Here is a 6,654-nt window from a genome sequence, read left to right as displayed (position 1 = left end):
ATTCTGATATACGACGGTCACGTAATGCACTGTAAGATCCAAATACACTCAGATAAGTAACAGTAAAACTGAACACAGAGCGAAAGTTTTGACCCCATGGAATCTTCTGACCCAGATTTAACATCTGCACATCAAGATAGTCATCAATAGGTTATTGATCATAAAATGCTATGATCAAAAATGCTAAAATCATCTGTATGGGCATCTTTAACAAGTAAGAATTAAGGTATGTTCTTAAGCTTAGTAAGATTAATTGGAAAGTCTTCTAAAAGTGTAAAGCATAAACTGATTATTCCTGAATATCATACAGCTGTTGGCTAAAACTTTCCAACATCAGCATCATGATGTTGTAAGTAAAGAGTAAAAAATACTGTTACAATCATCAGTATAGCAGAAAACTTGCTGTATTCAAACCTGACAATTCCTTATTTCTTACAACTTCTCTTAATTGTCTCCTGTAGGCCGGATTTTTTGGGGGAAGTTCTGGTAAAATAGTCCATATTTTTAAAATACACGGATTATTACAAAATTCAATAAAAGCTCAATTGTATTCACATTTGAAAGAGGGAAGTCAAAATTTTGGCAGGAGGACTGCATTTGTGTGAAGTGTTTTTTGTAGGTAGTTGATGGAACCCTTCTACCTTATGTACAGATTCTTGATTGTGTTATGGTATAAGCAACACTTTTGATGTCTGTAAGAATAGTGGGAGGAGGTAACGAAGGGTAAATTACTACAGAGGAAGAGACTGAAGTCCAGGTCAAAAAAATGGATGACAACAATTCCAAGCGATGTGGCTAACAGAAGAGAGGAGCTAAAGTTGAGAAAATCCAGTTACTACTGTACACATATCAGAACTTTTTGTTGTAACAAAAATGACAAGGCCACAGCTAACTCTAATAGAAGAAGCAGAAACAACTGGTATAAATGTCAGTTCATAAATAGCTGGTATAAACTGTATCTAAAAGGTAAAACTGGTATAAATGACCTCACTTATAGTGAGGTCATCATGGTCTACCGATCAATATATGTTACCTTGGGGCTTGAGTTTACAGTTGAGTCCATGGCCATCTATACTGACTACTTGTTGGCTCTAAAATGCCATCTTTTGCCTATCACCAAGTCAAACAATAGCTATAAGTAGAGCTATCAGAAAATGGACAAAACTTGTGAAAATGTTTGCAATTTTTATTTCAATTTTCAGTAGCATTTCATTCCAACAAAAAAAATTTCCATCTAGCGGAACTCAAAGTCTGCAGGATATTATTAAATAATGGGATTAATAAGCATATTTTCAAATATTTTTGTAGCAGACGATCCTTCTCATATGTGTATACAAGCAGTGATCCACTAGGTGGCAAGCACTACCAAATCGGCCTTTGGCAGATGCTCATCTACGATTGCTTTAGATGACACAATATGATGAGTCATGCGCCTTAAAATACAATTACAAGGTTAGTAGACATAAAACACACAGTCATGTCAGAATTTATATATTTAGTTTGATACTCTTTTAAATGGTCCACTTAAAATACAGTATTCATCTCTGATGTTGGAAAGCATTCTTTATTGTGCTCTACCTCAGACTTCTTAAACTCTGGTTTGTAACTTCAGTGCGAGTACAAGTTTGGTTAAAAGATGCAACAAAGAGAACATAAGAGCATGAAAGGTTAGGGAGAAGCTTGTACACAAGATATGAGAGCAGCAAGAACTAGGAAAAAACCAGAACTTCCAGTACTTTTGCCATTTGATCTTGCAGTCTCACATAAAATGTGACCCTGACAAAGTGAACATTAGTGCCAATTTCAAATAACCAAAAAAGTAAAGTTCTCCCCTCTGATATGTGCTAACAGCTTCTGTTCTTTATTTACTCTGTTGGTGGATACTGATTTTGTAAGCATGTTTTCTGATATATTCCACTGAATATACTTCAGCTTCAGTGCTACTAAGAGCTATTTTGTACATGGTACAGAAGAGCTACTTTTTGATCTGACTTCCTTACCTGTCCTCTCAAGCTATACTGGAAGATATTTTGTCTCCTAAAGCTATGGCAGTGATTTCATGGTGTTTGTAGCAGTGGGAGTACTGATGTAGACAGGGCACTGTGGTTTTTCACAAAGCTTAGTATTCACGTTTAGGTCACAAAGTGGCAAAATTCAGTGTAATTCCGATTCTCCAGGACATTACTCTCATTATTTCTATGACTATTGGATCTGGCAGAAATACTATGTTAAAAGAACTCCAGTATAGGTATTATCCTAGCAATTCATCTTGAGTGCTTGATCTTTTTGTTAAAAACATCAATTGCTGTTGCAGTTAAGGGATAGCTCATAGATCACTGTGGCAGTGGGAGTACTAATACTGCCTGGCTACTGTTCCTGTGCAGATAAAGAGAACAGATTAAAAATACAAGAAAATTTAAATGAGTGTTCATTGCAGTGTTCATTGCTGTTATTACTGCATCTGTAATGAGGAATCTGAACACAAGTTCAGTAAGACATAGCCCCTGAAATCATTTTAGTCTCTCACAAATGCAAGACCCAACGGATAATAATTTATACGTTACAACTGTCAGGGCCCTGAACACGTTAATAGGCCTTAATGGCCCTGACCAGCCTCACCTGGGGCCCTCAACCACATCCTTGTCCATGAGTCCAGGGGCTTTAATTTAGTTCAGCCTATGTGCTTCAGTCCTTGACTGTCCTCCATTGGACCTGACTTGGCCTGGTTTCTGCCTGACCCCATCACTGTGGACCTGCCCCATGATCACAGGACTTGGATTCTCAGTGGGTCTGAGGGTCAACCTCAGTGGGTCTGAAAGTCAATCCACAGGTTACGACCTGTAGATTGACTTCCCAGCATGACTGTCGACCTGCCTCAGCACCATGAACTTGCCTGATAATGTTGAACCTGGTGGCCATTTCCGTGCCTGCCCTGCTCCCAGCCAGCTCTCATTGCTCCCTGAGGGCAATCTTCTTGTATATTCAGCCTGTACTCTGAACTGGATAGATAGGTCTCCATCGAGTATTTGCTGTGGACAGCAAGGGGCTTCTCCATTTATAACTATTTCTTCTCTCCATATGTTTTTATGGAAATACTTTGCTTAAAAAGCCTTAAAGTTACATTTTAGTTATGATTCACGAATAAAGGGTGAGGTGTGTGGAGTGAACAAAGATGTCTGCTGGACAGTTGCTCAATAAAAAATAAAGCACTTCTTTTTTTTCTGTGTTTTAGAGTGATAGGAAATGATATCATCACTTCACAGGTCTCTCTACCTCATAAGAGTAGCAGCTGGAAATGTGTGAGTGTACTTCTTAAAGTCTGTAGCAATGTAAAATCAGAGATAAATCTTGTCTTCACTTAATTGCATATCTTAAGCAGAAACTGGAAGGGCCTTGCAAAACAAAACTGCAGCAGCTTTCAAAATGCTGCAGTAGAAGACTTCCTCTCTCTTTTGTCTGTACTGACAGTCATACAGCTGGTGACTGAAAGTAACGACCGCTGCCCAGCAAAGGCGATACCATCATACACGGATTTGGATGAACTGTTCTCTGCTACCAAGCAGTGGGACCCTGCCAATGGCACTGCAAAAGCTTGGGAAGAATTTGCCGGCCGATGAGGCTGTAAGTGTATCACCAAAAGCAGCATTGGGCTCAAAGAGTTTGCTTACAGACCTAAGCACTGCTATCTTATCCTTGAATGAGAGAAAGCTCACAGGCAATACAGGCAGGCAGCCATTCCCACAAGAACGGGGGTTCAAATCCCTCACTGTAGTGTTACTGCGCTTTGAAAAACTTTAAGTAAGAGTTGCTTCCAGAGTTTTTAGTGGACTTCAGAAACAGCAGAGTTCAATGTTATTCCAATCTCTGACTGTACCATACTCTGTACCTGCTTCTTCTAGAAAGTCAAATATTGTGGCACAGAATTACATATAGTGCTTGATTTCTTTCTCTGTAAGCCTACATCAGGGAGTCTTGCCTACTCCATTTCAGCCTCTCTGTAATTTTCAGTTGTTACTCAGGCACTAACACAGAAATGAATACAGGAACCTCTGTCAGGGAATCTACACCTGGTTTGAACTCTTCACAGGAATGCCCAGGTCTCCTTCCTAAGTCAAGAGGTGATTAGTCCTGTGAGAGTTTAGGCATTCCTTCACATTTTCCCTACAAATTGTATTATTTTACACTTTCCAAGCCACTGAGTATGTGCGCTCCATGGACTAAGTAACGTTTCTTTCATATCCCAAGCTCCCTTCTCCAGTTCTTCTAAGGACATTTTATTCCTAACTCTGTGTTCCCTGAATCTCTGCTCTAGCAAAGAAAATCTTTATATCTCTGAGTATGTTTTTTTCTGTTTTATAACCCTGGTAATCATTCTCTCATTTTGGGGAGGGCAAGTCACTTTGGTCTGAATAAGACAGTTCCTCCTAATGCCTTAAGGACTAATTCACTCTGAAGCAAGCTCTTGTGGAATGTAATAATTGGATACAAAGACATTTTGTACATCAGTCCAATATGTACAAATTCAGATTATATTACAAACCATACTTCTAGTTTTATTATGTTGTCAACATGTTTATGTGATAGTTATTTGTATTATACTTAGTCTTCCTTTGCCTATCTCTAAATATTTAAAATACCCCTAATCAAATTACTAGTAATATTTTTGAATACGTAGGACTGTAACAATAAAGAATACCTTGGGGTTTTGATTTAACATGTTGAATCTTCAATTAAAAATATTTTTTGTGGCTTTAGATACAGAATCAGTCTGTATGTAAAATATATAAAATCCATCCCACCAGCTACATCCAACAATTTTTTGTTACTCTAAAGCTATAATTTGAGGTCTGACCCATTTTGAGAGAAGACAGCTTGTGTAGCCTCTATGCAAAATGCTAGGAAAAGCAGAAACTTCAATTTGTTCTCCTTATATATTTGTTTATTCAGAAAGAAGCTCTGAAATAAAAGGCTTTGAAAGGCTGGCAAGCTTGCTGAACAATGAGTTGTTATTCTTTGAAGGCATATTATCTTAAAAATTACAAGAAAACCTGAGTGTTTCTAATGAGTAGAACTCTTATTTTTCAGAGAAAATAAATGGAAGAGTCTGAGAGGATGTTTTTTGTTGGGTTTTTCTTCCTCCTGGGACTGCCTGTTGCTCTTATGTGGAAGTTTCCTGCTGATTTGACTTTTTATTCTGCTGTGAGACTGATGCCAAGATTTACATGATTGCTGTGGATAGGAACTAGATTTAGCATAAGGAAGATAACTGCTTTTCCCCTAGGGAGAAACAGAAAAGGGAAAGACAGAGTGGGGCACACAGACAATATTATCTGAAGCTATATTCTTGGTCAATTATTTTATTCAGCCTCTATTTTAGATTATGCTGCAACTAATAAAAGGCAGGAAAGCCACTGGCCTCAAGCCAGGAACACAGACAAGCAAAGAAACTATTTGTGTTTTAATGCAAATGTTCAGCTATAATGGAAGCAATATACTGTTTTTATATAGAGCTGACCATAGCGCATCTTGTAACATTTGTGTAATTAAGAAAAACTGTCATTAGAATTTGCCAGGTGCCTTACATGCAGGGTCCTTCAGCAGAGAGAAAAGGGTGATTGTAGAACTGTGCATCATTACAGCTATTTTAGCAATTCATTGTCTGTATAGTCTTGCGCATTCTTTGATTTTGGATTACATGCTCTGAATGTTAAAAAGGAGTTAAGATTTTTTCTTGTACAGCAGACTTGTGCAATATGAAATAATTTAAAACCAGTTGTCAGACTGTTGTCATTTGCTAACCTCCAGTACCTACAGAAAATGCAATGTTATGAGATACTGAAAAATGTTTGCGTCACAATGCAGGGAACTTCCCAAGCAAAGTAAGACTCCACAGTAAGCAAATACTGAGGGCAGAAGGCAGTTTGAGGGAGTTGCGCACTGAGAGCACAAAGGTTTTCAAATGTAATTATTAACAGATCATTTAACAAAATTTTAGTAATTTTTCTAATTAAATCATATACACTGAATAAATAAAATTAAATCCCATTATTAGTCAGTAATTAAACAAACCAGGAATAAATATAATCTACTTGGTCTAGAAGTTTAAATCCAGTAATTGGAAGACAGTACATATTACAGAGGCAAATATTCTGGAGTTCCTGAACTAGATGTATATCATGGAAAACGGGTAAGAATTTCCATCACTCCCTTTTCCTTCAGTTAGTTGCACGGACAACAGCTTATCCTGACATTAAAATCAACTGGAATGACTGATTTTATGGTTTTGCATCTTGTTAATTATCTCAAGAAATTTAGTTATTAAGGATAACTGATCCTTTAATAAAGCTGTGCCTGTTGCAGTATGGGTTTCGCTGCTAGAAAATAGCGTGAGTTGCTCAGTTATCACCTGCAAAATCTTCAAAGGGCATTTCTTGAAAAAAGTGTCATTTTAGGGCCACTGATAATACTTGCTTGGTATTTTTGCATATGCTAAAGATTACCTTTAGTATTAATGTTTCTTGAGTAGAAATTTTAGAAAAGCCTTGAATTTGGGGTATATAGACAAGCTTCCTAGAGTTTAGAAGTTTATCTGAGCAATTGGTACTACACAAAGTCTTAGTGAACGCTCCATTCTGCTGAGACTCCCCTGAGCAC

General features: G+C 37.5%; 1 protein-coding gene across 3 annotated transcripts in view; it reads right to left on the bottom strand.

The window, feature by feature from the left end:
* The window catches only part of METTL8 (methyltransferase 8, tRNA N3-cytidine), a 124,324-nt gene that overhangs the window by 100,120 nt on the left and 17,550 nt on the right, over positions 1-6,654 (bottom strand). The window lies entirely within an intron of this gene.

This window comes from Larus michahellis, chromosome 7 (genome assembly GCF_964199755.1).
Source record: "Larus michahellis chromosome 7, bLarMic1.1, whole genome shotgun sequence".
Lineage (NCBI taxonomy): Eukaryota > Metazoa > Chordata > Aves > Charadriiformes > Laridae > Larus > Larus michahellis.
This window is presented reverse-complemented; position numbering and strand designations above follow the sequence as displayed.